A 9,504-nucleotide genomic window follows, 5' to 3' on the forward strand; every position below is an offset into this window, starting at 1 on the left:
GGCCAATTTTATTATTGGCTGGACCATAACTTGGGGTGGCAGCGGGGAACCAAGAGTTCTTATTCACAAAAGAAAAATTAGTACTTGAAAAACCTATTATTATTGAAAATCAAAAAGATTTCTTACCTAAGACACGTGTGTGTTTTTCAATGTATAGCCATTGTCTCCTTTCTTTTTATAGGCCAGGTGAGAACTTGCCCTGAGATAACAGCGAACAACGTATTACAAGCACCAATGTGAAAGCTTCTTTTATGATGTCGGGTCTTTTGGGAAGTTGAGTCTCTCAGGAGGGTTTAAATCATGACTTTGCAGCATGAGGACGTTAACGCAGTCTTGAAACAGCACAACATGTGCTGGCTCCACGTGTGCTGCCCTCCTGTAGGCTGTTACTCACATCCAGCCCGCTGTCTGGACAAGGCAGCTACTTTTCTGTGTTCTTTACTCCCCTTATTAATTCTGTTACCAAGACAATTAACTTGGATGTCAAAAGACAAACGGAGGCAATAAGATTCTAAAGGACAAATCTCCAGAAAGTATTTTCTGCTTTTACTTATCTTGAGAACTACCTTTCATCTTATGAAGCAGAAGATAAGCAGCAGTGAGTCCACATTTTTTAGACATCCTCCATAATTTTGCTCCCCATCCCTGCAAATCTCATCCGCCAATGAAAGATGGCTAAAAATAGAATTAAATGTTCTACAAGCATGAGTGTTCAAATCCATCCTTTCTCCAGATATCCAATCACCAAAGAAAGAAGATAATGATGCTTTTTCTTCAACTTTTAAACCCCCATTTACCCACCGAGCATGGTGTAGACAATCATTGCAGGTGTCACTTTCATAAAGTGGTCGAGCACGTTGGCCAATAAACACACAATTCACCCAGAGCAGTGACAGCTCTTGGGCCGTCTCTTCATACTTAAGGAAAGAGCTTAAAATTTAAAACAAACATAGAAGTAATTGTTGTAAAATCTGTCCATATTTGGGTTCAATACATTCAATTTTTTTCTACCAAGAACTCATAGAGATGGCAGTAGAGACAACAAAAGGAGGAAAAACTCCAGAGTGCTTGGTATTTTCTAATTATCCTTCCTTTATTACATTTAATAGAGTGAAAAAGAAGGTAAGATGTGAGCAAACCTAAAAATGGTGAAGGCTTACTTTTCACCTTATTAGAAATCAGAAAACGTATATTTTTAATGCCTGGTGCTTTGTTTAAAAATTAAATTATCTTAATGCTCCATACCTGTAACAGATATATTAAACGTAATTTCTTAGAGAATGTCAGTCTCATTCAGGGTCTGCTGTGTGTTTCAGAAACCAATAAATGGACAGTAACTCCCACAGATTATCACCCTAACCATCTGCAAACTTAAAAAATGTTATTATCCATCCCATTACAGGCACGGCCATGTGAGTTCCATCTTGAGGCAAGATACAGTCAATTTTCAGTTTTCTATGCTAAGAAAGAACAGTTAGTGCCATCTGGTTGTTTTAAGACGATTTTTGGCCAAGCTGACATCCAGTGCTCCCCAGTTGCTTGTGTCTGTGTCAGAGATCTGTGAGCTTGGTTTCATTTGATTTTCATAACCAGCGTGTTTCACCCAGGAGAGAAGGGTGGTAAATTTCCCCTCAGTCTCAAAGCCAGTTAGTATGGGAGTTGGATTGGAAACTCGGGGGAAAGTGTCTGGGCCACCTGACTGGGTCCAAGCTGTGAGGTGTTGGTGCTGGTGCTGCTGTCCAGCTTCCTTCTTGGTCAGGATGGGCTCAGGGTTGGGCCTGCGGGTTGTAAACATGTCGGTGCACCCAGACATGAGGCTGGATGTGATGACTCAGGGAAGCCTGTAAGAGTGGACAGGGGTCCTTGTCCCAGTGGTTACTGATCTCTTACTCAGCCACCCCAAGACAGACTGGCTCCGCTGAGGACACTGACCACACACGTGACAGGGGAGGCTATAACAGTCACCTCCTCACGAGGGCTCTCTCCGCACTAGGTCTCTGTGGTGGGAAACAGGGCAGGTGCCAGCTCACTTTCCCCTTGGATGTGGGGTGGTCACCCCATGCCACGCAGGTAAGTGGGACCAACTCAGGTTCCCTGAGGGCCTTACCGTTTATCTCCCCTCCTATCCAAGTGGACTGCTCATGGCCACCTCTGTGTCCTCCTGAGGCAGGTGGCTTATTCAGTTCTACTCATATCTTTTTTTTTTTTTGCTGAAGGAGATTCACCCTGGGCTAACATCTGTGTCACTCTTCCTCTTTTGTGTATGTGGGTTGCCGCCACAGCATTAGCTGTGGGTTGCTAATCAGTTTTGCTTCATGTTGGCAGAGCTACAGGAGTCAACTTGTGATCTGACCTTTCACCCTTCATCACAAAACACTAATTTCAACTCGCTTAGAAAAGTTTAATACTCGTTTGTGAAGCTCGGCTCTTGTGGACCAGACAAGTCAGGTGGCGCAGTCTGATTCTGCTTCTTTAGACTTTAGAAATGAAAAATATACTGTGGCTTTCACCTCTGCCATTTACTGTTATCTTGGGTCAAAGTTTTCTCAATTATTTTGGAAGCCATTTCTAAAGTGATCTTCAAGATTTGAAAGTAAACAGAAAAATCTACTAGAGTTCTCTGCCATAGTGACACATTACCAGGAAGAAGAGATTTTAATTCTGTGGATGCTTAGCTGTATCAATCTCTTTCTGTGAATTACAGATGAAATAAACGAGAGAATCTGAAAAGCGCATGTGTCTTTGAAAATGTGTCTTTGAAAAACAAAGCCTGATATTAAAAGGAAAACAAAACGAAACGTCTTAAAAGGGAACAGTGGCCGTAAAAGATTGAGCCAACAATTGAAAAAAACCCCTAAATCTTAGTTACTTTATATCCTAGGATGGGTGAGGAAAGGTTCCACAGAAAATGTCCTGTTTGAAGCAGAGCCAGGAGGGATGACGTGGGTCTGTCCAGTGAAGGCGGCTCAGCTCGGAGGCATTCTAGACTGACAACTGCTTAACCAAGGGCTCCCAGGGAGAAAGGGCAGGTCGAGGAAACTCTGAGCTCCTTAGACACACTGGTGCACAGTGGGTGAGAGGACCAGCAGGGGCTGGCAGCAGATAAATCACAAAGTAAAGTGCTTTCACTCATCCACCCCTTCATTTACTCAGTCAACAGGTATTTACTGACAGCCTGCCTGTGCAAAAACCTCTGCTGAGTGCTGGGGATGCGACGCAGGGAGCAGAAGTATGTGCAAGCTCTGACATCACAGTCTAGATGGGATGTGTGTGGGAGAAACACCACTCAGAGACATCACTGTGATTATGTCAGGAAGGATGGTGATTATATGTCATGAGGGCATTGGAAATCTACACCTAGGGCACAGGCACTGGGGAACTGATGGAGGGTTTAAGCCATGAAATAGATTTGGGGTTCTAGAAAAATCTCTTTGGCTGCTATATATAGGCTGGGTGGGACTGGAGGCAGGGTGACGACATTGGGAGATTATTCTAATGTCCTGCATTATATTACAATATGTGGATGTACTAAAAGAGCTGATATGAGCCCGAACAATGGCACAGCCACGAAGGTAGAGGGGAGCAGGAGAATTCAAGAAACGGGGACGGAGGAGAAGGGACGAAGTAAAGTGAGAAACCAGGAGAAGAGGCTGCAAGAAAGGGAAGTGGCAGGGTTTCTTGTTTGGTGTTGCTGGTTGTGGGCTTGCGGGGGAAGGGGATTTGGGACGTGCAACATCACAGCTCCATGGCCCCCAAGTGGCCTAGATCGTTTCTGCATTCCTTCTGAGTCCTGTGTCCTGTACCCTTCTGCTGTAAAACCTATAAAACTTAATTACACACATCCATTCACACATCCGTCTCCTTCAACTGAACTGAGGGAAGCAGCCCTATCTTCATTGGCTTTGTGTCCCCAGCAAACAGTGACCCATTCTGGGCAAGGAGTACATGTTAAGTAAATTAACACATTACTTCTCAAATCCCGTTTTGGATGAACTTTTGGTATGTTTTTGAGTTCCTTAGAAATCTATGAATTTCTTTGACAGCATAATTTATTTTCTTTTATAGACAACATATAATTAGGTCTTTTTTTTAATCCACTCTGACAATCTCCAACTTTTAATTGGTGTGTTCAGACAACTCACATTGAAAGTGATGGTTGACATACCTGGATTAATATCCACCACGTCTGTAACTGTTTTTTTATTCATCGCGTTTATTCTTTGTTTCTTTTCCCCGGTCTACTTCTGCTTTCTCTCGTTTTAAATGAGCATTTTATGAGTCCGTTTTATCTCCTTTCTCAGCGTATCACACACCTTCCTTTACGATCTTCTTTTTCAGTAACTCTCCTAAAGTTCCCAAAACACATTTTTAACTGATCTAAGTCCACCTTCAGTCCACATGTGCGATGCAGCTGCCTCGTCGAGGAGTCCTCATTCCTCCCTCCCTCCCTGTGACACTGCTGCCGTTTATATCACTAATCTATGTTATAATCACCCAACACAGCGTTGCTTTTATTACTTTAAGTAAGCATTTGTCTCTTAAATCAATTAAGAATAAGAAAAATAAAAGCTTTCATTTCATCTTTCTTTATTCTTTCTGATGCTCCACTTTTTCTTTTTTTGTGGATGTGAGTTCTGACCTCTATCACTTTCCTTCTGTCTGAAGATTTTTTAATTTCTTGCAGGGCGAATCTGCTGGAAATGAATTCCTTCAGGTTTTATTTATCTGAGAAAGCCTTTATTTCTCCCTCATCTTTGGAGGATAAATTTTCTGGATATAGAATTCTAGTTTGGTAAGTTTTTTCTTTCAACACTTTAAATATTTCATTCTACACTTCTCTGCTTACTTATTTCTGACAAGAATTCTGCTGTAATTCTTATCTTTGTTTCTTTATAGGTAAGACATTTTTTCCCCCTTTGACTTTTTTCAAGATTTTCTTGCTTAAATATGGTATGCCAAAGTGTAGTTTTTATTTTAATCAATTAATTAATTTTTGGTGTCCATCTTAGTTGGTGTTCTTGTGCTTCCTGGACCTGCGATTTGGTGTCTGTAATGAATTTCGGAAAGTTCGTGAACATAGAGATGGTAAGTGATTAGGACAATGGTAGCTCATGAGCTGGCTCAAGCCGGTTGCAACACCCTGAACTTTTCTAGAAATAAAAGCAAAAGAGCTTAAAATATGCCTTCCATTGGACTCGGAAAGTCTAGTCTTAGGCCACGAAAAACATTACTTCAAATATTGCTTCTGCTCTGTTCTCTCTTATTTGTCTTTCTAATTACATGTACTTATACCTTTTAAAATTGTTCAGCAGTTCTTGGAAGTTCTGTTATGGTTTTTTCATTCCTTTTTTCTCTTTACGTTTCAGTTTGGGACGTTCCTATTGCCCTATTTTCAAAGTCCCTGATTCTTTTCTTGGCCATGTCCAGTCTACGGATGAACCCATGGAAGACATTCGTTATGTCTGGTACAGTGTCTTTGTTTCTAGCATTTCCTTTGGATTCTTCTTAGAATTTCCATTCCTCCCTTCTCATTCCCCACAAGGTACTGCATGTTGTCAACTTTTTCCTTTAGAGCCCTTAACGTATTAATCACAGTTATTTTAGATTTCCTGCCTGAAAATTCCAACAACTCTGCCACGTCTGAGTCTGGTTCTGACGCTTTCCCCGCCTCTTCAGATTGTGTTTTCTTCCCTTTAATTTGCAGTTTTTTGTTAAAGTGGAACATGAGGCACTGCATCATGGGAAGTGAGGTCAACAGGCCGTTAGTGTGAGGTCTTGGCTGACCTGGCATGAGCTGGGCCGTGTTCAATGTTTGCTGCAGTGTAGGTGCCACAGACTCAGTCCTGTAGGGTCCTGGCATTTCTCTACCCTCTGACTTTCAGCTTCCCTAGGCGTCCTCCTCCTCAGACAGAGTCTGTGCCTTGCAGCTCTTTCGACTGGAACCCACTGTTATCACGCTGAGCCCAGCTGCTGCAGAGGTCCAGTGTAGGGTGGGGTGACCTTATGATTTAGTCTCAGTCTTTAGGGGCCAGAGTCCTGGGCTGACCTTCACCACTGATTCTCAGCTCCCCTAGCCCCACTTTAGGTGAGGCACAACGGGCAGAGGGGGCTGGAGCGGGGTGAGTGCCCTTCCCCCAGGTGGGATGGGGCTCTGGTGAAGTCTTCTCCCTGGGGAGTGTGCCTTTGTTATGGAGGATGCTCTGGCCTATTACAAAAATGTTTTTTATTAAGACAATCTTTTAGAGCAGTTTTAGGTTTACGATAAAATTGAGGGGATGGTACAGACATTTCCCATGTACACCCCTGCCCCGACACATGCAGTCTCCTCCCTTATCAACACCCCCCCACCAGAACTGTACATTTGTTACAATCGATGGACCTGCACTGACACATCGTCATCACCCAGAGTCCGTAGTGTGCGTTAGGGATCTCTCTTGGTGGTGTACATTCTGTGGGTTTGGATAAATGTAGAATGACGTGTATCCATCATTGTAATGTCATACAGAGCATTTTCATCACCCTAAAAGTTCTCTGTGCTCTGCTTAGTCATCCCTCCTTCCCCCAAGCCCCTGGCCACCGTTGATCTTTTCACTGTCTGCATCTTCTGCCTTCCCCAGAATGTCACATGGTTGGAATCATACAGCATGTGGCCTTTCAGATTGGCTTATTTCACTTTGCAATATGCAGTGAAGTTTCCTTCATGTCTTTTCATGGCTTGAGAGCGCATTTCTTCTTAGGCTTGAATAATACTCCATTGTGTGGGGGTTTCCATTCACCTACAGAAGGACGTCCTGGTTGCGTCCATGTTTTGGCGATTGCGAATGAAGGCACTGTAAACAGCCACTTACACTGCACCTTACAGAGGACTCTCATTCCGACTGCCTTAGCCGTTACTCTCAAGTTTACATCTGAAGGAATTAAGGTTCAGCCAGTCATGTAACTTTCTTCTAGGAATACGGAGAGCAATGCGTGAAGCTTGGACGAGAACTGATCTTCCAATTCCCAAAAGGAAATTAGAAAAATATAAAACAAAATTTTGGAGTAGGGTTATGTACACATGAATAATGAGGTAATAGGCAGAAAAATGACGCCTTACATAACTGAGATATTCCTGAGTAACTCTAGGCAGCACATTTAGTTTGCAAGAATAACTTTCCCCATTTTTATACTTTATTTTTGAATCAAATTTCTGGCCATTGTTTTCATTTTAAATTGTTCATTCTGGAATCTTTTTAGTTCCTAGGATTAAAGTTTCTCAATCTAGAATTTCTTCTAGGGTAAATTTTATTTCATTCTAGGGACAGTGCTAGAACTATCAGCATTTAACTTTGAAAGAAATTAACAACAAATTACAAATTCGACCTAATGAGATTTGACCTAAGGAGATTCTGCGAGCCCCGTGTGACCTGAGAGGGCCTCCCTTCCCGGTTTACTGACGAATGACACAGGCTTTGCATGGACAGGCTGTGGTGAGGGGACCCCAGTGGATGCTGGAACCCTGTGGCCACGGAGTGACGGCGCTCAGGATTCTCAGCTTAAGTTGACGGTCCCCGATTACGCGCATGTTTCAATATCACGGATTCTCCAAACCTTTCTCTCTCTCTGTGTTCTCTCAAGTTGGGTACTTTTAAGCTCCACGTCTACACTGGCACATCAAACTGCGTGTGCAGCTCGTGAGGTTGTTCAGGGCCTTAGCTATCACTCACGCAAGAAGAAAGGAGTTAATGGTGATGATCACGCCGTTTTACCTTTGTCTTCCACATGACTCAGAGACAGAAAAATACAGTGTCCATGGAAACAGGGTGCTGACGCTTCTTTTTTTCTTTTGTTCCTTTTCTAGTTCTTGCTTTTTAGCCTATGTTCCGTAGAATTGGCTGGAAAGCGTTTGGGTTTAAAGCAGGGCTTCTCAACAGTGGCAATATTGATATTTTGGGCCAGACACTTCTTGTTGGGGGAACCATCTGAGCAGTGTGGTGTGTTCAGAAGCACCCTTGGCCTCTACACATTAGATCCCAGGAGCAACCCTTCCACCCAAACGTCCTCTGAGAGGACAAATCACCTCCAGTTGAGAGCACTGGTCTAAAGGATCTTCCCAGCTGTTCGAAAAGAAAAAACAACCATCAATTCTTCCCAACCAGGTGTCTCCTGAGATCCCAAAATGTGGGTCATAGCATCCCTGTAATGCGATTTTGCTTTGTGGCTCAGCTTACTGCTAGTACTGTCTGTGCTGATGAAGTCTCTTCTCTGGCTAATCTTCTGAGCATCTACTTTCTACCTTTCGGGGAGTGGAAGAGGGGTAGTTATGTGGGTATGTTGGGAGTGGGTGGGGCCCTATTTCAACCCTGCATCCTACCCAGTGACCAACCGCACTCCAAATTCTGAGCTTTTCCACGTTTGCATCTCTGCAGACACTTGTGTCTTCTCTGTCTCCCGAGTCTTTTACCTTTTCTGCATCCATTTTCTGTCTTCATATTTTGAGATTTGCAAGTGCACATGTCTCTACTTTTGTTAAAGGTGGAGTTTGGATTTATTTTCTTGTTTTCATTGTATTGGAATAATTTCTGAAAAGGAAGAAATGTGGTTATTCTGCCAAACTGAAACTGGAAGGGCCTGGTACCCACTGATGAACTCAGAGAACCAGCACATCTGAAAGAAGAAACAGCAAGCATCACGAACCATGATCATTCAGGCCCAGAGCACCTCTCAGGGAGGGACACGCGTGTGCTTACAGAAGAATTCCTTATAATTTCTAAATGGAAATCTCTGTTTTTAATGAGTTAAACAATTTTTGTTTGCTTGTTCAGAAGGTGTCTTTCCCAAATGGACATCATTTGCTGAAACTCTTAAACCTGTGAATATTGTTTCTTAATACCATTTGTTTGAATCACAGAATCACAAAGCCAGAATTTATTAAATCTGGAGGAAATGGTTTAGTGGCTTGTTGACATGTTTTTTATTTATGCCTGTGAGTGAGACAAGTAGAATGCCCACAGTTCGAAGCAGTGCTATTCAACACAGAGGTGCATTCATCACGGGTACCAATTACCCACAGCTGTAAAGCTTTGCTCGGAGGCACGAGTCTTTCTTCTTAAAAGTAGGCCCTGGAACTGCTGCTTTTCCCACCTTCCCCTCTTCTCGGGGGAGGGGCTCTATGACCAACCTGCCTTATCTGATGTGATGGTCCTTCATCGGAGAAAAGATGGTGATGATGAACCAAGGCTGGGAGAAGGTGGAGCCAGGCTTCGGAAGGCTCCCAGGACAAAGTGCAGGAGGAAACGGGGAGGCCCCACAGACTCAGTCACAATTAAGTCAGAATTCTCTCAGGCTTGCTACATTGTGATGTCTATCGGAGATAGAAGACCTGCCTGGCTGGGTCTCAAATGAGTCAGGACAGACTTCCACCTGTAACTGAGCCTCGTCCCTGACTGTCACCTCAGAAATGAAGGAAGGTGGGCGTTTCGGGTGGGGAGAAGTGGCAGGCAGGAGTGGCTGCAGAGCTGACCG

General features: G+C 43.4%; 1 long non-coding RNA gene across 1 annotated transcript; it reads right to left on the bottom strand.

Moving 5' to 3' along the window:
- Positions 1-8,503: 8,503 nt before the first annotated feature.
- On the bottom strand, positions 8,504-9,260 carry LOC139084887 (uncharacterized). The gene is made up of 2 exons (XR_011542831.1): positions 9,161-9,260; positions 8,504-8,561 (listed from the first exon to the last, which is right to left on the bottom strand). It is a non-coding gene; the product is annotated as an uncharacterized lncRNA (long non-coding RNA).
- Between the last annotated feature and the right edge of the window lie 244 nt (positions 9,261-9,504).

The sequence above is a fragment of the Equus przewalskii genome, chromosome 7 (genome assembly GCF_037783145.1).
Source record: "Equus przewalskii isolate Varuska chromosome 7, EquPr2, whole genome shotgun sequence".
In the NCBI taxonomy this organism is placed as follows: domain Eukaryota; kingdom Metazoa; phylum Chordata; class Mammalia; order Perissodactyla; family Equidae; genus Equus; species Equus przewalskii.